Source organism: Thermobia domestica, chromosome 2 (assembly GCF_964235325.1).
Source record: "Thermobia domestica chromosome 2, izTheDome1.hap1.1, whole genome shotgun sequence".
Lineage (NCBI taxonomy): Eukaryota > Metazoa > Arthropoda > Insecta > Zygentoma > Lepismatidae > Thermobia > Thermobia domestica.
The window spans coordinates 317,426,532-317,450,921 of NC_137455.1; the positions used below are offsets into that span (position 1 = coordinate 317,426,532).

The window sequence follows — 24,390 nt, forward strand, 5'->3', positions numbered from 1 at the left end:
AGATATATCGTGAGTTTACTATAAACTTTCAAAAATATGTAAGTAATGGCTTCAATTATTTCTGTCACTCAAAAAACTGGGGGTTTAGACCTCTCCGGCCCCTGGTTAGATACGTCTCTGGCTGAAAAACCTGTTACAATAAAATTATTATAAGCCCTATAAATGTAGGTAGCATCTTTTTACGCGAAAAGATGTTGGTACCTTGCCTTGTTATGTAGTAACTAGCAGCACCGATAACCTAATGCATTCAGTCTGCTGCATACTAACTTACACAACGTAAATTCGGGCAGTTCTGAACGTAACAATACATAAAATACTGTTAATATATACAAACGAACGACTCATATGCCTATAACGAATGGATGAAATCACTATGATTCGTGCTTCTATTCTTTCCTTTAGTCAGGGGCGGATCCATTCTGAATGTTTGGGGAGCCAGTCGCTCGAAGTCAATAGCAATATTTGACGTTTATAATACAAAGGTGAAAATTTTTAGGATAGCTTTTATTTTTAAAATAAAAAATATTCAATTCTGGGGGGCGATCGCGCCCTGGATCCGTCCCTGCCTGTAGTGATCCATTATTGCACTCTATAGATCACCATATGAGCTCATCCGTGGCTAAGCGGTTGGCGTACGCACCTTTGGAGTGGCAGACCCGGGTTCGATTCCCGGAGAGAGCAGTAGGTTCCGTCTCATATAGCCTCGCTGCTGAAAGGGACATTAAATTCAAAATCAACTCAACTCTATAGATCACTTTGAAAATCAGTGCCAAGTTCTGAAAGTTATGAAAATACTTCTGCACACTACTTTTCATACTTACATACAGCGAAATATCTATAATTTCGCGATATAAAGATTATTGCCGCTTAGGGCTGTAATTCCAATATATTTTACTATTATTGTGCCAGCTTGTCGTTTGATGTCTTCTTCTTATGCATCCACTGTTACCAGACTCATTGTCGAATTCCAAATAGTACGTGAAAGGGTAGTACTAGAGTTCTATCCGCATACAAGATACTTTATCACTTATGCCGTGAAATCTTATTAAAATAGTTAAGTGTAATGGCTGTAAAACAGGGTCCCGATTACAAATGGGGCTCTGAAACAAGATCCCCATTACAAGCGGAGCTGGGAAACGAGGGCTCCATTATAAGCGGGGCTGGGCAACAGAAATCCCATTTCAGGCGGTTTGGAAAACAGGTCCCTATTACTTGCTTCATGAGAGCTTAATACATAATAGTACAGAACACCGTTGTTGTATGTGCGTTTTATCTTGCTTGCTTTCTCATATTATTTGGAAATGACATTACAGCCATTTTTCTTTAATTTTTTTGGGGGCCCCCAAGCTTATACGTAAATCTGGCACTGAAGGTGACATCCTGTACTTCAAAAGCAATAGGTATTACTTTCGATTGAAATGTAATAGGTTCTAGGACACTGTTTAACTCTGCAACGAACAATGATTTTAAGACAGATACTTGTAGTAATATAATGATTACAAAAGTCGTGATAATTGAGTTAAAGTTTAACACACACATACACAATCGTGCTATTGAAACGCCAGTGTTTGTATGTGCTGCACTGAAACAAAAAAGGAAGTACATTTTAAAAAGCCGACTAAATAATGGACAGGTGGCCAGTATTGTCTATTGTCTCATTTCAGAAAGAGAGGGTGGGGAATAGTACTTTGTGTCGGCGCGATAGCTTCTTATAAAAGGGTTCCAACTTGCAATTGTTTACAGCAGCGTTTCCCAACCGGTGTGCCGCGGCACACTGGTGTGCCGCGACTGAGCCGCTGGTGTGCCGCGACTGAGCCGCTGGTGTGCCGCGAGGAAATCGAAACAAATTATTAATTCGATAGGGACCAAATTGCAAGACATAGGGGAATATATATATATATATATATATATATATATATATATATATATATATATTTGTATTTCACATTATTATGAACCTCTACCATAAATGTACAATTTTAAGTTTCATACTGTGTTACTTTTCTGTACATTTTTAATGTTGAAAAACGTATTTATGATTGTCATGACCATTATTGCTTCTTTATTGTTGCAGACTATTTCGTAACTTGAAATTTTAACATATCATTCAATAAATTCAACAAAGCAAACATGCATACAAATTACCTATATTTGAGTTTTAAAAGTATAGGAGATTTGTTTATTTATTCGTTATTTAGTGATCTTCCCTTTTAGTTAAAGGTTAGATACAGTTTTCGAAAGAGAAAATAGATTTTTAAAAACCCGAGTCCTATATTTCATTGCATTTTTTTTTTTTTTTTAATTTTAAAATTAGAATGGAAAATAAGCATAATGATTGACCACAGGGGAAAATCAGTGATCGAACTTTCTTCTCTGTAAGAAGGACAGTAATCACATAAAAATGCCACGGTATTCTATATTTACAAATAATAATAGTAGTAATAATTATATATATATATATATATATATATATATATATATATATATATATATATATATATATATATATATATATATATATATATATATATATATAATATGGGTGTGCCGCAAGTTGAAAAAGGTTGGGAAATGCTGGTTTACAGCAATGTACCAATTACCACATGTCTTATCCGTGTGGCATTAAACAGATTTGAAAAAAAAAAACCCTTATTACAGCATTGTTGAGTTGATCTCTGTTGCGTTCAGAAGTCTTGGTGGTCGGTGCTTGTTCAGCTAATATGTCGAAAAAACTTATCAGCGATCTCTTCTCAGGCTCAGTGTCTTCCTTGTGTTCAAAGAAACGCGATTTTCAATCCGTTGACGTTAGTGATAATCCTTCTTCAATAGAGAAAAAGACAAAAATACAAATACATGTGACAACCAGGATTCGCAATTTGAAGTGTTCGATTACGAAGAAAGTGAAAATGAACTAGATGCTGGAGAGAGCGAAGACGACAGTATTGCTTCTGAATATACTAATTTATATTTTTTGTCTCTTGCTTTCTTGTAATAAATCCTTCAAAGATAAAAATGTTTGCAGTAGCCTATTTTATCCTTGGTTTACTTTACCTTCTTGTTGTGTATTTTATGTTATTAACGAAAAGTAGAGTATTATCTGTTAGTCTGCGTTGTTTGAACCTTCTTTTATTTCTATGCATTCATGTGCATTCTTGGAGGGAGAAGAGTTAAAGCTGTCTTGAACTTCATCGACTACACAGTACACACCGTTATTATTGCTTTAAAAAAAACGAAGTAGAGGTAGTGTGTCTGATAAGGTAGTGGTTGAATTCTGTAGGTCGAGCCTATAGCCCATCCTAAGTCCTGCATTTCTCCAATCCCACCAGGCGAATGCCGGAATTGTACCTTCTATAAGGCCAAAACAGCTGTTTTCCACATCTTTGTTTCTCCCCAATTTCGGTCTGAACCTTAGCTAACTAAAGACTATAAAAATTGAAACTTAATTATTGTCAAAAAATGTCTACATTGCCAAGTTCTCATTTTCATTGTCCGCCCACCCTGGATTTAGGTCCGCCTCTTTCCGCCCACCCCATCAAGCGTTCCTGGCGCCGTCCCTGGCAGACACTCACGTTAAGACACACTTCTTCTTTACTACTGAACTGTGTCTCTCTGGATGACCTCCATTTATAGTTACTAGATGGTATGACCGGCGCCTTTGCTCCATCTGAAAGGCGCATATACATATAACGCTCCTTCTGAAAGTTTTTGAGAAAATTGAAACATACAACTAGATGCGTCTGAGGTAACAAAATGATTACTGAAGCACTGCTTCATGTATTTGTCGCTACGCAAGAACTTCCCATTTACACTTTCCAATATGGAGATCTGACTCTTTAGCTGAAGATGCTTAGAAAGATAACATTCTGCTATAAACTTCTTTTGAAGAGAATATTTTATATTTATAGTGATTTACAAGGTATTGCTCTATACATAAAATGATTGTATTTTATATAGAGCAAGTATGCCCAATTTCGCAACAATTTGCATATATATTACCAAATGTATAATTGGTAAATAACAGCAGACTTCATTGGTTTGAAGGTATATATTAAGGTGACTAAATATATACAGATTTTTTTTTTTTGCTGCGGTTAGAAATTTAGTAATGCTTCGTCGAAGTGCAAAATACAGTTGGTCCCAATTTTGCAGTTATATGTCCTAATTTCTCAAGAGGTGTGCCTAATGTCGCATTGCTGCCTGTTTGGTGCTAATTTCACTATCCTATAGGCCTATTTGACTTAAATGTTACAAACTGATAGGATCTGAATTACATATGTAAACACACCAATGTTTTCTCGTGTACCGGGGCTACAAACAGCCTTACAAGAACTTAAGAGTACTGAGCTTTATACCATGGTTAGGGACCTTTTGCATATCTATATCATTAGGTTCCGTGTAATTTCCTCTACATATTTACATACACATATACTGTGGTCTAACATCTATGTTACAAATATCTGGTGAATAAGCAGCTGTACTTCACGTCCCAACAAGCATGACAATTTTCATTGCTTTCTCTATTTCATGTAGTTTCTGATGGACCCGGCAGGTAGAAGAGCAGGACGACATTTTTTTCTCATAAAGGAGTACCTGCCATATATTACTCATGTGTGAACTACTTTCATAACCTTTCCCAAGTTCGTAATTCCTCTACTGCGAAATTAGGCATGCTTACCTTATAATATGTATATATGGTGTACAGAGTCTTATATGTTTTATGCAAATATCATATTACTATTGTCCGCCAAAATGTCATATTACTCATTTTGTATACGAATATAACCAGAAAACATTTCATTATGTTAATGAAGATAAAAGAGATTTGTGCAGACACATTATCTTAAAATCCGGAGTCATTTAGATCCTTGTTTGACAAAACCACAAGTCTGAGTGTGAAACATGAATCACGCTTCACTTCGGTATTTCTGTCTTTAAGATTGAGACACTGTTACAGAACTGTATGGTATAGGATGTCAACCCATCTGACGTGCCATCTAGTCAGCTTGTCCCTTTGCAGTTAAGTAGTTCTATTAGTTCAGGTGAGTTTAGTGTTGTCAAATCTACAGATTTTTCGAAGGAATTTAGAAAATAAGAATTTATGTATGATCTAAAGTTATTTATTTTAATTGACAAATACATCGTACTACTTATTTATACGTTAAATTTCCAATCGACTCTTTGCAACAATAATATAATTTAGTATTTCTTACATTTAACATAGAATTATGCCACATAATATACATCTTATAAATCAAAATATATCATACTAAATACATACATCATACTGTATTATGTACACTCATGTCCAAAATGATTATCGCATATCTATAACTGTCTCCTTGTAAGAATACAATTTCATAATGATTTTGCAGGGTACTTTCAATACTGATACTATGTGTATAATCGGAAAATGTATATTTGTGGTAAATTTCAAAGGAAAAGAATTATAAATACGAAAATTAGAATGAGTAAAACAAAATGTTGCTAAATGGATAAGAAAGTTTTATTTTCGTTTAATTGTTCTTATTTACTGCTCTTTTGATATGAAATTTGGCACATACATGTCTTAGACGATTATACACATACTAACATTATAAGAAATACCAGGCGAATTCGTTATCAAATTATATTCCTACAAAAACATATTTATAGACATGCAACAATAATTTTGGACATGAGTGTACATTATGTGTTAAAAAAGCCGACTACTTCAGTAGGTTTGGAAGCAACCACATAGAATACCATTGATTTTATGTAGTTTTAATGAGATTATTAAATATTAAATAAGAAAAAATCTTCAACATATTTTCGAGACGACGAAAAATTTGTCGAGACTTTCGAGAAGATTTTTGTTTGTCCGTCCTTAGCAGGGTTGCCAACTTTTCTTAAGAAAAAATCGGAACAGGACAATCAAGGTTGGAGCCCCCCTTCCCCCAGGGATTTCGATCTGGATGGTTCATTATTGATGTTATCTTCATTATCATCCATCATTGTATGTAAAAATAACTTTATAACTTAACGCCGAAGAACAGAATAATACTGCGAAGCACAGGTTAATGTAAACAATGTGATTGCGTGCCGAACCAAAAGTAAAACAGAAGATGCCAACACTGGTGGTAGATCTGGCAGCGTCCAGTACCCGATACAGTTAGCGTGGCGACCACCCTCTGAAACTAACGCTAGTATTACTGCCACTACGGTAGCAGTTGCTTTTATATAGACGTTGCAAAAATAACTTTTTAGTGCTGCTATCATAATCGGCTGGATTGTCAACTCAAAACAATTAGGAAATAATTATAAATTGAAGACGAGCTGCTCACTATTTTTTCATGAATCAAATTAAAATACAAATTTGTTAAATTGATTCTATACATAAAACTCTACGTGTAAAACAATTAGTTATTCCTTTGTAAAAATGGCAAAGTAAATTATTAATTAATTTTGAAAATCGATAAATCGGGACAATATGTGTTCCGACGAGTATCCGGTTGGGACGAGGGACAAATAAGTCAGAATTTGATATAGTCCGGACAGAATCGGGACCATTGGCAACCTTGGTCGTTAGTTATGAGTAGGGCCTATACGGAAAATACAGGAAACCTCCTTGGGAAACACGACAAAGCCTCATATATAAAATATTAGCAGAATACCCGTTCTTAACACGGGGAGAATATGTTTAGATTTAAATTGCTGAATTTTGATTTAAACGGGATCGGAAATGTCACTGTTCATCTCAGCGACCCCGGAAGCTATGGATTCGACAGTAATATCAGTCATTTTCGACCACTTTTCCTTCATTGCCCACCCCTAAGTTGCACCGTCAAAGTGAAATTATATATATATATATATGAATAGTATCATTGATGATCCATTAATAGTATAACTGATTATTCATTTTGTTTGGAAAAAGTACAGCTTAATGCAAAAGAGAGTAATTATTGATTTGTGTAATACAAAAACTACAACGTACATAAGTTTACATTAATACAAATGAGCATGCAAAATAATAATAATAATAATAATAATAATAATAATAATAATAATAATAATAATAATAATAATAATAATAATAATAATAATAATAATAATAATACAAACATTATTGAGGCCTAACATCGTTGTAAAGACAATTTTCGAATAACGCTTATTAGATCTTATTTTTTTTTCATTGATATGACGCATCATTTTTCAAAGTTTGTTTTCCATTTTCTTTTGCACCCTGTATATAGTGTATAAAGCTTTAAAAAAGAAAGGAAAAAATGTCTTGCAATGAATCATTTTATGGGTTTATATAAGTTATCACCACCCGTAACAAATCTATTGAAGTGCGAGATGGCTGGAAATATCGTTTCCACATGTAAGCCACACAAGAACCCACCAACAATGGAAACTCGTGCAACATTTATCATCTGACACATTTTGATGGATGAAATACAGCTTAAAAGTGAAACATGACCCTCTGGAAAAAAAAAAAAAAGAAAGAACTACAGAAGCTACAGTAGTACTAGTAGCATACAGCCCACTATTATTCATTTTGTTTAAGGCAAATTTATAATAATAATAATAATAATAATAATAATAATAATAATAATAATAATAATAATAATAATAATAATAATAATAATAATAATAAAGTGGAACAAAAGAGTAAGATTGCCTGATCGTTCAAAAATATAAAAAAAACATATTATTCATTTATTTATTGTATTTTATTTTATTTTTTTTTTACTTATTTTTTGGTGTAATTCCACTGAAATTTAATGCAGTTCTTTTTTATGTAGTGTTATGTAAGTATTTGTAGAATGCTTTCAGAAACACAATAATACAACAATTTATGATTTTGTATTTTCTTTCAGGAAACAAGTTATTTTGCGGTACATCTATGCTAGGTAAGTTAAAGCTTTCTCTATATCGATAGTCGTAAGGTACGCGCACAGAGAAAAATCCGATATCCAGACCACGGTATATTCAAATATACGGAATCCATATGTTTACGGACGGAAATCTGTACGAAGCGTACTGCTTTTTTCCCGCTTAGATGTTACATCTTGCCGCTGCAGGATGTCTGACATCTAACAGTCTTCCGTATATTACACACGTCAGCTATATGTTATATACGCCCATCAGGGGATGTCAGGGTTGGTAATTGAATTGGTATTTACTTCTTTGATACATTAATTTCATAATATAAAATCGGAAACCAAGTACAATATGTATGGGTAAATTATCAGTGCGTTAAGATAATAACAATAGAACCTGAAATAATAATAATAATAATAATAATAATAATAATAATAATAATAATAATAATAATAATAATAATAATAATAATAATAATAAACACTTCTTGTTTCCTCTCTTATATGCATGTGTTCTTACATTAAAAAGAACCAGAAAAAAGATAACCATATGTATACCCACTAATAATAGTGGATAAATGTGTCTCGCCCCGAGCGCCTCAACTCGGGCAAATGCCAAGGTTTCTATTGATTATTTTTCAATGAAACCATTTTCCTACGTTTTTCTCTTTGTACGTGCACCTGATGTGATGGTGGCAAAGTATCTTTTTGTTGTTGTTGTTGTTGTTGTTGTTTATTAATACGCGGCGATAAATTTACGGTAAAGCATCATACATACAAGATTCATCAACATTGAAATCTTCTGAGTTTATTAAGGGGAAAAATTTGTTATGGTGGACTTAGAAAAACAATCCTAGATTGATTGAAGCCTGCCACGAAGTAGTAACTACAGATGCTACGTAATTTGAACAGGCCCATGTCTGAGTCTGCCGTTTGCAAGCAAAGTTATAATTATTGGAGCTTAACCATCATAGTGAATTTAATGCCCCTAAAATCCCCTAAATTTTGGCGCCTTGTGCGGTTGCAATCCTCACCCGGCCCTTTTGTTGGTCTTGAGTTTAGCCAGTTGATAATAGAGTAAATTGACTTTTGACTATTTTAATAAAAACGGAGTTGTCAGCAGTGCTGACGACCGTTGAGGGAAAAGGAGAGTTAGGAAACGAAATTAAATCTTTGAGTTTTACGTATCGCAGTTATGCCGGATAGGCCAAAGGAGACCGTGATGACGAGAATGAATGAAACCGTACAAAGAAAAAAGTAGGAGGAAACATGAGATCTGCGAGAAAATTGCAAAAAGCAGTGCTTGTCCACCACAAAGCCCATTAAGCACAAGCTGGGATCGAACCAAGGCCTTAAGCCCCAGAGGTGAATGCTCTACCACGAAGCCACCACGGCCCCAACAAAAGTTTTAGTTCTCACAGATCCCTTGTCTGGAGGTCAATGCAATTAATGGGTGCTTACTTGTATTGACTTCAAATCCTCTATAAAATCAACATATATAAATACACACTAAAGGACAAATAATACTGAGTAAAATGTATTAGTATTAGTTGCTGCTCTCCAGAGGTTCTGTATTCATACTTTGGTCACTCTCGCCAGAGTCGTCACTGTTGTCTCCAAGGTTAATAACGATTTTTCTGTAACTTCGTCAGTTATCCTGTCGAGTTTTCAGTATTTCGTTTCTTCCATCTCCACTACATGTTGCACACGATCTTTCCACTTTTCACTTGTTACCATTTCTAACCCTTCCTCCAAAAGAGTCTTCACTCCACTAAGTGTAAAACGTTTATTGTTTCGTGAAACATGTCCCTTTACTTGACTCCAAATCAGTTCAGTTGGATTAAATGTACTGTAGTAGGGGGTATTCTGAAAACTTCCCTATCTGAAGACGCCGCCATTTTGTCCACTTTATACTTGCAGCATTCACTTTTGGCTGCAGGAGGTATAAGACTAATTAACTCAGTTTTAACGAAACGTGTCGTCATAAGAAATGCTTTTATTTTGAAGCCATTCTTTTATTTTATTTTTTGCCCAGGACATGGTGGGAACCCGATCTACCTTTACACCGTGATAAGATGCGTTATCCATGACTATCACGCAGTTCGGTTCTAGATGTGGAAGTGTTTTTAAACCAAGGTAACATTTTACCTTTACTGGTAGGGTTCTTAAGTCCAGTGGAGAGTCCAGAAAGAAAGGCTTGTTTACTAGAATTCACAGTTTCATCTACCATTACCCTTGATACGGTATAAGAAACATTTACCCGTGTCTCATCAAGATAGTAGATTTTCCTACCCTCTGCTCTGTACTTCTTAATTAAACGGAGATATCTTCTCCTCCATAATACTATGCCATCCCTACCAACTACAACAGACCTTTTATTGCGCTATACATACAGTACTTGAATTTCATTATTTTCAACAGTCTATGGAGAGTTGAGTGAGAAAAGCAGGGCAGTTCATCATCGGTATTTATAGCTATCAGAATTTTATTTAACGTTGACAATTCATTACGGGAAAAGACCTGATGCACCTTTGATCGAATTGCCGATTTCGTGAAGTCGTCATAGTTTTCCGAGAGGGGAAATACTTGTACGCGTATTTTTGGGACTTCTTAATTTATTTTCATTAAATTTATCCTCCTACCTACTTCTATAAACAGTTGCCTTTCCTACACTTGTCTGTTTCCCAGTCATGTCGGCTAATTCTTCAACAGTTAAATTAGGTGTTGCTCTCTTAAAGCATGGAATATATTCAAAATGCAACGCTTCTCACTACTTCATAACGCTTTCCCGGGCTCATGTTTTATAACAGAACTAGTGCAAGCATCATGAATTGTCGCTTCACGAAGCAATAAATACGCAATTATTTACAATTTAATATGCACTAAAATTTGTTTCAGATAATATATTCCATGCTTATACAAAATATAATGGATACAAAATACAATTTAATATGCACTAATTTCACACGACACTATATATAATATAGTTACCATACACGCTAAATTCATATAATATTTGCACAGGTCGATAGTCTGCGCACTCGATACTCAGACAGCCAGAAGATCACCTTCCTTGAAATTGTAAATAAAGACAAAATGTCGACAGGATTGGTTTCCTTTCTCTCCCTATTCTTAAGTGAAACAATGATGGAAATTAACCTTATAACGAATTAGTTCTTATTTCTAGAAATGCAATTTAATAAATAGGACGAAAGCCAAAACTTTAATACATAAATAGTAAAAAAATACTTTTCTTAAAGACAAAAATTAAAAACAGTAATTGTTTGTTATTCGGGGTTGACAGACAAAAACAACAGTGCTTTCTCACCATCAGGTGCGAGCGAATTGACGTACGAATTTAGTGTGTACACGATTCTGTTTATTAGAAAAGCTTCCCTCCCTGTGAAGGTCAACGGCTTGCTTTCCCCTCCGTACTGGAGAGTGGTGAGAAGAAGGGGAGTTTCCTATCAGGTTGCATGGAATTAGGGCTGTTCCGATAATTGAGTAATCGATAACAATTCGATAACATTTCAAAACCGTTTCATCGATAAAGAATTTTAATTTTATCGAATTATCGAACTTTCGAGACTCCCGAAATGTTTGAGACTCCCGAAATGTTCGAGACTCTCGAAATGATCGAGACTCCCGAAGTCTTCGGGACTCTCGAAGTGTTCGTGGCACTCGAAATGTAAGAAACATTAGACAACTCCGAGACACTCGAACTGTTCGAGAATCTCGAATTGTTTGAAAGCAGCAAATACAGAAATATATCAATATGATCGCATTTGTCGAGTCGCTTGAATATTTAGAAAAGTTCGGGGTTATCGGAGTGTTCGAAAGAAACGATGTATTCGAGGTTATCATAGTTGTATATAATATGTATTACATATATGCAGAGTGTTCATTTTATAACTTCTCTCCCTAGCAATGTAGTGAAGGAAAAGTTTTTCCCCCACAGATCTGTACAAGGTTTAAGCAGTCTGTCAGAAGAGAGGAAGAGAAAACATGCATCATCCGAATGGAATTGGAATCCAAGACAATGTTAGTCTACTAATAGTCACTTTGCCGATTGCGCCAATAACGGGGCAGGCAGAAAAATAATTTTACATTTGATTTCGACAAATACAACTTTGCAATAACTTATCAGATGAAAAAAGTTGTTTGACTAGTTTGGCTGCAAGAAGAAATCACTGGAGAGGTAAAGGAACCGAACTGTTTATCACTACTTTTGATAATACTTTAAACTTCGATAATACTCGAAATATCGATAATACCCGAAAGTTTGAAAATACTAAATGTTGATAATACCCGAAACTTCGATAATACTCGAAATTTTGATAATACCCGAAACTTCGATAATACTCGAAATTTCGATAGTACCCGAAACTTCGATAATTTCAGATACTCGAACGGTTTCGAGTAACCAATGACAACTCGATAACTTTTCACTCCCGAAGTTCGATAGGTCTTCAACCTTATCGAACACCCCTACCTGGAATAGATAATAATGACTGAGCAACGTCATTACGACGTTTGCGATATTGGATGTAGTGGCTGCACTGTTTTCCGTCCTAAGCCTCCCCACTCCGCAGAAGACAGTGCAAGCGGCTGAAAGGCTTATAAAGAACAAATGTAACCTGTTTTTGCTGTTTCGGGCGGTGGAAGATTGAGGTGCTGTCATCAGTACAGTACAGTGTTTCCATGATTTGACTAAGATGTAATACCCTACGAAAGGGGAACAAAGGTACAGAAAAGTAAAAAGAAAACTAGTTGTAAGTGAAGTAATGTTTAAAAGTAAGAAAATGCAAATAAAAGGAGTTGGAATCCGATGCTGAGAGTAATTATAAATCCTGTCGGTGACAGATTTGAGCGCTCATATATTTTTAGTAATATTTTCAAATATTTCATTTTTTGTTAGCTGCTGATAGTTACTTGTTATCTAATTAATTCCACGACCTTTTCAATAGGTTCTAAAACGAAAAAGTGTAAATTTGTCCTTTTTTGGTGAGAGATACAAGAAAAGAGAAAGAAAACAGAGAGGCTAAAAAAAGTATACTATTTAGGAGAGTAACCTATCGAGAAATAAATAGTATCCCGTTTTTTCTAGTTGACTACTTGGTCACCCTAAAATAGTACCGAATTCTCGTAGTTTTTAAAAGTTTAGTGTAGTTTCAAAATATAGGACGAAACTAACTTGTTTTAAAGAGTAGTACATGAGTCTTCAGAGTCACATAGGTAGGGGCAGGAGTTTTTCGCAAGTTTCGAAATAGCGAAAGTTTACCGACAAAGCCGAGAGTTGGTTTTTCAACGAACTATGTCAGATTGAGTAAGGAAATTGGTATTTTGAAGTCGCGACAAAATGCGATAACTGACATTTTGAGCGAAATATGCCGCAAAATGCGACAAATTGCGAATTTTTTAAAACATTAATTTCAGTTGTTAAAATACAGAAGTAAAAAGTACAATTTTCCAAGCAACTTTTTCTTTTTGCAATTGGCAACGCTGATTACTTCTAACTTCCGTTTCAAGTTCATAGCTGGTACTTGTGGGATGTGGAACCAGGCCCGTAGCCAGCCCTAAAAAGTAGGGAGTGCCCTGTAGAAGTTGGAACCCGATTCCAACCATATTATAGTTCATTTTCAAGCCTACCGTGAGACTTTTAGGCAGGCGAGTAAAAATTTAGGGGGTGGCGGCCCTCATAGATCCCACGTGGATACGGGCCTGTGTGGAACGTTCAGCGTCTTAATAAAACAGCAGAAATCAGATATACAAGTAGATACTGCGCTAATGTATTGTATGTATATTTTTCTCTTTTTGCATGTGTACCGTGTTTTTGGTGTATAGTTAATACAATGTATGGTGTTTTGTGATGGCAATCGTGAAGATACTGTGTTAGTGTATTTTAAGTTTTTGGACTTGGAAAAGAAGAAAGAAGTAATCTGTCGTTAGTAACACCATAAAGAATAGCTTCATTTCCTAAGTAATTAGTATTATTACTAATACTAATTATATTCAAATTTGTATAATTTATATTAGAGTTTGTATTAGAGCTTGTAAAATTATATAATTAGAGACAAAATGAGAAATTTTATATCTCAAAATGCGACAAAATACGAAACTTTAAATTTCAAATGCTAAATATTTAATTTCAAATTACGAAAAACTTCTGCCCCTACACATAGGGCACGACCTTCTGTGCCTTTCTAAAAAAAAGTTTTGAAATAGGCCTGTACAAGAAATACAATTCTGATGTTGCATATAAAAAAAATATACAGTGTTATATAATATAGTTTCGTACATTTTCATGTGCATTATTGGTCTAACAAATAACTGCAAAATAATTACAGAACGTAATTGTATTCGAAACAGTCATATGCGGCCTTCTTGGGAAGTAGATATTGTCTATACGTCCCAGACGCGCGCCAAGAAATCTTTGTTGGGAGAGGTTTAAACTTTGGGGGGAGGGGTCTATTAGTATAAACCACTAAGCCTCTGCAGTATTGAATGGATATTATTCTCCACCAGAAAAGACAATAAGTAATTATAAAGAAAAAAACTTCCACCTATATATTTCAGAAAAAAAAGTGATAGAATTAAACTGGTTTATAAGAGGAAAAAGTACAAATGAAGTGTAAGATCAAAGTTTCACATACGTCCTGTTAATATATATATATATAGTTTTAGTGAGAAAGTGTACAAATGTATGTTGAGTTAGGAAGTTTTTCGCACCTGATGGACCCTCTCGTCGGTGCGCTCCTGATGTGGCCTTTAAAACAAAAATGGTTACCCATCCCTTGTGTACACTGAGAAAAAAATCCGTTATTTGGACATCGGCGATATATTGTACAAATATACAGAATCCTTATAATTACTATGGAAATCAGTACGGAGCATACAATCATATACGTATGTCACATACATCATTTATATGCTGCATACATCCATCTGTCTGTGACATCCTGATCTCTTCTTCATCCCGGCGAAATTAAAATACCGCTAATTTTACAGTAATTATGTGATATATTCAAATAGATAAAAGATAATCGAAATGTGGAACAAGAGCGCCCTAGACAATATTATTTTGCGTGAGGTACCGTTATCACAAGTCACCTAGCGGCTTTCCGTTTTCAGCTGTTTAGAAACGCGAAAATAAATGGAAAGCCGCTAGGTGACTTGTGATAACGGTACCTCACGCAAAATAATATTGCCTAGGGCGCTCTTGTTCCATATTTCAATTATCTTTTATCTATTTGAAGATATCACATAATTACTGTAAAATTAGCGGTATTTTAATTTCGCCGGGATGAAGACTATTATAATCAGTTCTTTCGTTCGTATGAAACACTTGTATGGAAAGTACCTATAAAATATACTTTTTCAGTTATACGTTTGCTTTGGGTTAGGTCTAAAAACTACAGGATTTACACATATAACCTACGTTTTTACGTACGCCACATAAGTTTTCTTCCTCAGTGTAGAATGAGGACCATAATGTTTTCTTCTTACGGCAAAGAAACATGAAGAGAATTAGGAGCTACCTTTTTAAAATTTACTTTCCAAACTCTGGAGGTTTAGTGTAAAATCAAATACTTTACTTTATTAACTGTCTGGTTACATTATTATATAATACTAAAATTATGTTGGATTCACTCTGCTTAATTTTGATAACATCATGATTGTTGATGGTAAGGTCGTTATTTGTATCCAGCTGATTGGTAGAGCTGCAAAAGCACAACGAGATAGCTGTTTAGTTTATCTACAGTTGAGAACATCACATATCATTTAGTACGTTCTCTGCTCAGTTAGGGATTAGAATTAACACCATACCGAGCTCCCAATACAATTATCTTCACATCATGTATTAAGCTGCTTGCGTTTGCTATGTTGTGATAATTTTGTCTGGATGTAGGGATTAATTTCATATACAACATTATATCACCACTGTTTGTTGCTTTGTGTTTGGATTGGGCTTTCATCATGAATAACATAATACAACAGAGTTTATTTTTTTTTATTCGGTATTCGTTCGGAAGTAAACCGTTCTTATAATAAGTAAACAAAAGGGGAAAAAAGTGTAGTTTTTTGTTCTCAACGTTAATTTTTACATGTAAATATTTTTCATTATTTACGAGATGATCAATCATATACTATCTATGCATTTAAAAAGGGGAATTAGGTAAAGCTCATTTCTGGGCGACTAGCAGGGATGAGAGCTATTAAAAAAGATGCAGCATTAACAACAAATGGTTTTTGCTAAATGTAAACATTTATTCTGCAATATGTGAAAACCTTGATTATATTTTTTTTAACAAATGTCAATATTCTGTGTAAATCTTTTACTTTTTTTTTCAGATTTGGAAATTCACATCGTTAAACGAAATTTTGAAACTTTTTTGAAAAGTATTTCCCGCACTAAATTTAAGAAAGATATGACTCAAGTTTGTTTGTATTCGTTTGCAGTCGCACGGAGAAAATAAACATATGTGGCGTACATAAAACGTACGTTACATAAGTGAATACTGTAGTATTTAACGTGCGACTACAAGTAACATCCAGGAGCAAATATGTAACTAAAACCGTATGTTTTATAATACTTTCCGTTTAAGTGTTCCATCTATACATACTTTCAGTATAAAAGAAAGAACTGTCTATACGCAGTAAGGATTTCACATACAGATTGATGTATATAACATATAACTGACGTATGTAACATACGTATATCTATGTAATATATAGAAGACTGTTATATGTCAGACATCATGCAGCGACATGGCGTAACATCTAAGCGGGAAACAGTCAGTACGCATGTGGTATATAGATAACATATGCTCCGTACAGATTTCCGTGGTAAACATATGGATACCGTATATTTGTACAATATACCGCTGTCTGGATAACGAATTTTTCTCAGTGCGCACAAACTAATATGATGATTATTAAGACTCAACAATAATAATCACAAATAAACTGGCATTCGAAAGAAAAAACAAATAAATAATTTCTTCCTTAATTCAGGAATTGTGTCTTACTTTTCATAGCAAATAAAAGATACGGGACACCATACTAAACTTTCTGTCTCCAGTTCCTGAAACTAAATCATGTTATCCCGCAGTTATTAATGAAATATTTTCTGGTGAAATACGAATACAATTACACGACATTTTCGGAATACTTCGTCCGAAGAAAACTCACCTCAAAATTAAAGCACTTCTTATGAATTCTTCATAAATAATAGCGTATACCATATATTAGGTTTATTAATGAAATATTTGTTTATAAAGGATTCGAAGAGGATTACGTATATCAACAAAATTGCGTAAGTTGTATACGAAAAAATTGTTAAAAATACATTTATTCATTTAATATGAATAAAATTGACTGTGACTTATTGAAAATATCGTTCGAAAGTACTTATCCGAACAGTTAACTGACCCTTTTCTATATTTACAGGACAAATCTGTTGCACTGAGAAAAAATGTATGTGGCGTATGTAAAATCGTATGTTACGTTTGAAAATCCTGTAGTTTTTGGACTTAACGTACAGCAAACGTACAATGGAAAACGCATGTTTTATAATATTTTCTGTATAAGTGTTCCATCTATACGTACTTTCAGTATGAAACAGTATAGGCGGTCAGGATCTCACATACAAATGGACGTATATAACATATCGCTGACGAAGGTAACATACATATAATTTATGTATGTAATATAAGAAAGACTGTTAGATATCAGACATGCTCCAACGGCATGATGTAACATCTAAGGGCAGTGCCTATGTAGCATACGGATAATTTATGCTTCGTACTGATTTCTGTAGTAAGCAAGAGGATTCCGTATATTTGTACAATATACCGCTGTCCGGAGAACGGATTGTTCTCAGTGTGCGCCATGTTGTTATGTTCTTAATGAAATATTTATTTATAACATAATAACACCACCAACTGAGTCCTAAAAACAATCGTCCGAATACTTATGAACATCTGTTAATAATAATAATAATAATAATAATAATAATAATAATAATAATAATAATAATAATAATAATAATAATAGGAAGAAGAAGAAGAAAAGAAGAAAATTAGCCAACATATCAAAGAAATAATGCTTCATTTGTTTCTAAAGAGTCAGAGAAAACTATTGGCAGGCCCGTATCCAGAACATTAAGACAGGGGAGGGAGAGGAGAGATAATTTTAGGGAAGTTAATTTGAATTTATCTTATATTTAGGGGCACGAGTTTTTCGCAATGCGCGATAAAACGAAACGCGACAGAATTAAGTAATTTTCAGTCTTGGCGTTTTATGATATTCTGTGTGTATTTTCATTGGTTTTCGTTGCGCGATAAAACGCGAAATTAGGAGTTTTGCGCTAAATTTCTAACAATACGCGAAATTTTAAAAATACGTTTTCATTAATTTAAAAACGCTAGTTTTCCGTGATGGAACGGTAGAACGTAGCATGAACGGTGCAGTTTGGGTGATTCGGACACTACTATAGATGACATGTTGCGCGTCAGCTATCATAATTGCAAGTGGATGGAGAGTTCCGAAGTGATGATTGTTTGAAGTTTGTTGTATATGGACCTACGTATGTGTGGCTTCCAATAAGCAATTCCAATTGTGAGAGTGTTTTTTAAGTGTGGATTGGTGATGAGTGACAAACGTATAACAATGAAGGAGGAAAATGTGGAAACATATACCATAAGTATGTTTAATGCTTAAATGTAACTCGTGCCTATGTGTTTTCAGAAGACTAAACTTTCCTACTCATAGCAAGTTTAGTTACTGATTTCCTTCAGTTTGATTAGAAATAAATATATTTTTTATAAGTGAAATTACAATGTCAAGTGTTTTATTTTTAGGAAATTAATGGTTTATTTCTGTAGTGATCTATGAATAAAAGGAACAATTGTAAAAATGTCAGGGAATATCTTTTCCACTAAGGCTACAAAATGCGAAACTTCATTTTGAAAATGCGACAAAACGCGAAATATGCAAAACGAAACGCGAAATTTACAAATTCTTAGTGCGAAAAACTCGTGCCCCTACTTATATTTGTAATTTTTAAGTTCATAAATGCTATTATAAAACATGAGTTTCCTTAATGAGCTACGTTGAAACATGTTGAAAGATTTGAAATATGTTGATCAAATAGTATAGTTTAATGATTTCAACAGCTTCTAAAAATAGATTAGAAAATGAGTACGTAACTCTTATTGTGTGGATATAAAGTCTGCCTGCCTACAAAAGTTAATTCCATCTGGAACGTTTCCTGAAAATGGAATGAGAAATAGCCAAGAAACCAGATTAACATAGGTCTAATAAATGAAATGTTTCTTCCGACAAAACACTTGAATTTATGGAAACAAGAAATAATTAGTTCTATTGCAAAGAATCATTGTCTTATCAGTAAGAAGGAAACCTCCACAATAACAAGGGGCCGAAGAAGAAAATTAAATAAACTGTCGTTGTCTCTCGAAGAAACAATGGCCCGGAATTACTTACTAAAATTTTAAATTGAATCGTGTATTCTGCTACAACTAGTTCTAAATTCTTTATTTTATTTGTTGTTTTTCATTTTTTTACTGTACACTCAGAAAACAAATTGTAGGTGGCGTACTTAAAAAGGTAGGTTACATGCGTAATTCCTGTAGTTTTTGGACTTAACGTACAGCAGACGTATAACTGAAAACGCATGTTTTATAATACTTTCTGTATAAGTGTTCCATCTATACGTGCTTTCTGTATGAAACAATACAGGCAGTCAGGATCTCACATATAAATGGACGAGTATAACATATAGCTGAGGAATGTATCATAAGTATTTGCATGTGATATACGGAAAAAAAAAGTTAGATGTCAGACATCCTGCAACGGCATGTAACATCTAAGGGCTGTGCGTATTTAACGTATGCCTCATACTGATTTCTGTAGTAAGCAAGAGGATTCTGTATATTTGTACGAGATACCACTGTCCGGAGAACGAATTGTTCTCAGTGTACTTTCGAGTGTCGTGGACATTGAGAGACAAGAAACTATGTAACCGTGGAAAAATCGAAGTCGCGATTTGAACGAATTTAAACGCCTCGTAGAACTTAAACTCCGAAAACATTATATTTAGATCAAGGTATATGTCCATCTATTCGTTCCGAGGTATAAACACTCGCTAAAAGTTACAATTCAATTCAATATACGTATTTGTAGAACACATTTTAAGGTTTTAGTAAGACTTTTCACGGAGATTTGATTTTTTGCCTGAAGGGTGAAAATAGAAAAGAATGATTTTTGAGACAAAGATTCCAACGATTTTGTTTATTTTTAACTGATTAAATATTTCATTGACAGCCTTGGGTATAGTATTGTATGTCATTTGATCTGGAAAAAGTCCAGAAGGAATAGTTCATTTTTCGTAATGAATGAGTTTCTGACGATTTTCACAGAAATGACCTATTTTATTCATGTTTTTATTGTAATATTCATTATATTTTGTGAATATTGCAGCGATAATATTTCTTAGAAATCAAAGAGATTAGAAATCACGGACATAACGCAGGAGATGGAACCTGGAGGTTCAGGCTTCCCCAAATAGTGATTTTTCTGTAAATTTAGTCTAATTTTACAGGTAATTTTACAAATTTTAATATAATTTACCCTTTATATTGAATTTGGATCTCTCTAAAAGCCATGAACTCTCGAAATAAATTTCTACATATGTGTCTGTCTGGAGCTATATCAAATAAGTTTATTTGGGATATATTGTACTTATCGCTATACTGGAAACGAATTTCCAAACTAATCAGTTAAGTTGCATCTGTATACATTCGTAAATATGCCACGAACGCTTACCTCTAACTTTCGATTCAAAAGCTTTGAATTAAAGCGTAAGTATGATCAGCACGTTTATTTACCGTTGCTAATATATCGTCTAGATGCTATGGGTACATGAATATTGACGCTATTTATTGTGCCAGTAACAAACTCGTGTGTGGGTCAGTGAGGAAGGCTCACTCTAGCAGGTGGCCACATTGCTGTGGTGGTAGTGGTCCCTCTCCTTCTATTAAGGCGCTGAATTTAATTACTACTCTGAACGTGGAAATTGAGTTAGCTTTATTAAGTTGATATTTTCTCTCTCTCTCTCTCTCTCTTCTGAGTGAGGATACTGAGAGAAGCCCAAAAGGGGACTTGGTTTTACTGTCTAATCAACTTTGCAGATAAGAGTGATAATGCCATTAGACGAGGATTTATAAGAAGTTTTAGGTGTATGCTTAGCATTATTGCCTTCGAAATCGTTCGGTAAGTCTCTGTTTCGAATCCCACATTCTGACTAATTTTCCCATTATTTTTCTCTGTCCCATCAACTGGGAGTCGGAATAGTACCTCTAAATGTAGATCCTGGCGACTACCTTTATTTTATTGATTTGTTTTTGCAGGAGTTACTAAAAATAAAGCTTCTTTATATGTTTACCCTGTCTTTCTCTTTCTCTCTCTCTCTCTCTCTCTCTGTGTGTGTGTGTGTGTGTGTGTGTGTGTGTGTGTGTGTGGATGAATCACTATTAATTTCAGTCAAGATGTAGAGCATGAAAAGTTAGGAATCATATGGAGGTCATATTCGAACGGGAAGTGGTAGAAACCAGGCACTTCCGGTTTTCACATCCATCATTATAAAACAAAAAAGATAACAGATAGCGAGAAGCTGTTTCTTGTAATCGATTAAACGTTCATAGAATACAATTCATCTTCATCCGTAACGCTATACAAAAACCGGAAGTGATAGTTCTCAAGAAACTTCCGGTTTCAATATTCATCTACATACATACACTGAGAAAAAAAATTGTAGGTGACGTACTTAAAAAGATAGGTTACATGCGTAATTCCTGTAGTTTTTGGACTTAACGTACAGCAGATGTATAACTGAAAACGCATGTTTTATAATACTTTCTGTATAAGTGTTCCATCTATACGTACGTTCTGTATGAAACAATGTAGGCGGTCAGGATCTCACATACAAATGGATGTATATAACATAGAGCTGACGAAGGTAACATAAGTATGTGCATGTGATATACGGAAAACTGTTAGATGTCAGACATCCAGCAACGCCATGATGTAACACCTAACGGCAGTGCCTATGTAGCATAAGGATAAGGCATGCTCCGTACTGATTTCTATAGTAAGCAAGAGGATACCGTATATTTGTACAATATACCGCTGTCCGGAGAACGGATTTTTCTCTGTGTATAAGGAATAAGAGACAACGGGAAGTGGTTTCTTGGATTCTATTGAGCGTTCTAAGAATAGCTTCATTTTCTCTCTCGTAATCCCTATTCAAACCGGAAGCTGCAGAAATAAAACACTTCCGGTTTCAACGGTGATCGCTTTACAACAGAAAGTGTAAGGTACAGCTAGAATCGTTTTTTATATAAAAAAAACATATTCCATCCGCACTCTAATCTGTCTACTAAAACCGGAAGTGGTAGAAACCTACTATCATTTCCGGTTTAAATATTAATTGACACGCCATACAAACCAAATTTCTTGACGTAGCATGTACATACGGAACAGCGCTTCTTGTTTTTAAAGAAAATCATTATGAGTGCATATTGCATTTACAAGCATTCCTCTCGTTATTTACCTTCTCATGCCTCAAAAGGCTTCTTTCGTGTATTTTTGTCCTAAAGAGGAACTAGAGATTTATTTATTTATTTGTTTATTTATTTTTTGTGCAAAAAATGACTAACTTCATATCCCCATTTTAATTGCCTATGATTCTGGAACTAGTTATTTCCACACTGTCATACAGGGTATCTATAAACTCATTTGGTATTTTGTCATTTACACAAACTTTATTGACGTAAGGACAAGCGTATCGAAGGGTACATTCGCTATGAATATCAATCAGTACTAAGGAATAAAACTTCTAGAAACTTGATTATCGAAATGCAATTCAAAAGAATCTCTGGTAAAGACAGTAAAATTTATCACGCGAAATTTTATTTATTTTTACGTATTTATACATGTTTCTGGGCAGTACCTGTATCTATGATCTTCACTCCGTCACATATTTTTATGAGGGATGATGTCCGTCGGCGAGCGCACTATCCGGGAAAGATTGGCAAGAATATAATAATTGAGAAGAAAGAAAGCTGCCTGTTGAGTCTGTATCTCGCTCTACGGTATTAATTTCCAACTGATCAATGTATGACGTAGAAGTGCACGTTTACGACCAGAGGAACGAGAGAGAACGCACACAGCAAAGGAGGATGCGAGGAAAGGAGACTGAAGACTGAAGAAATAAGTGTTGGCAGTATACGATTAATTATGAGTCTACTAGTATTATTGTTGAAAAACTATGGACTACCCCATCTTGTTTATCACCACTGTTAATTCTCTATGTCAGTTACCTGCCTCCTTTCCTCCGTATGGTTTAGTGACAAGAGGAGCAGCAGGTTGTAACGTCACAAAGCATCCAATTTCGATGTGGGGCAAGATGGACTCTTGGGTCGCCGAATTTATATCCGAAAGCCATTTCTCACTGCCTCTCATTGTATTCGCACTATGATAAACCAATATTGGAACACGTCTACCACTTCCGGTGTCAATAGAAGGATTATGACAAAGATGGAGCATATTTTTGAAACATTTACTGTATCAATGTTAAGGAAATTTTTCTCGCTATCTCGTCGCTTTTATTTCGATACCTGTTGGAACGGGAACGCACGGAAAATCCCGATCTGTAAGAATTCTATGCTATACGTGTGCATAATAGAGTTTAATGGTGGAAACTAGTGGAGCAAGTGAAATAAGTTATAAAACAGACAATTATTATTTGTTTGTTAAGGCGGGAACTCAAATAGTTTGAATCCTACGTTAAGCTGTGGATACACGTCCAATGTGGCTTCGCTGCTAAAAGAGACGAAAAACTCAAAAAATCAGTCAAATGAAACTGAAGAATTAGGAAAATCTTGGAAATTAGGAAAATCTACGAAAAACTAAACTCAGGATGGTTAGGCTGAAAAAGCTGTTCGGAGACCCTTCGCACCAAAGGCGAGTATATTAAGGACTACACTTTGCCAACAAATATTTGCAAAGTTGGGTTAACAGAAGATTGTGTACAGTTGGCCAACCAACCAATAGACGACAGTGTGCCAACCATAAAGGAGTTTGGCCAACGAAATTCCAACAAAATGCCAACGTGAAAATCACAATTGGCCAACGATCGTTATCCTGCAATCTACCAACTGTGGTGTGGTTGGGCCAATGGAATGCCAACAAAACACCAACGTGAAAAAAAAACAGTTGGCCAACGATCGTTATCCTACGGAACGCCAACATTGTGACAACAAAATAGAACATCGTCTTTCGATGCGCTGCCGAAACAACGATGCACCTACGTTGAACCACTGTTTTGTTTTCGCTTATTGGCATCGATGGTTGATGGATTGTCGAATTTGCCGTTGGCATTTTGATAGTGGCTTTGCCAACGATGCCTACAAATAGACAACGGTTGGCACACCGTTTGACAACGAAAATA

General features: G+C 34.8%; 1 protein-coding gene across 1 annotated transcript in view; it reads left to right on the plus strand.

Moving 5' to 3' along the window:
- The window catches only part of LOC145678640 (aminopeptidase N-like), a gene marked incomplete in the record, with an annotated part of 683,740 nt that overhangs the window by 142,169 nt on the left and 517,181 nt on the right, over window positions 1-24,390 (plus strand). Inside the window, 1 exon segment of the mRNA XM_081749006.1 lies at window positions 7,857-7,889.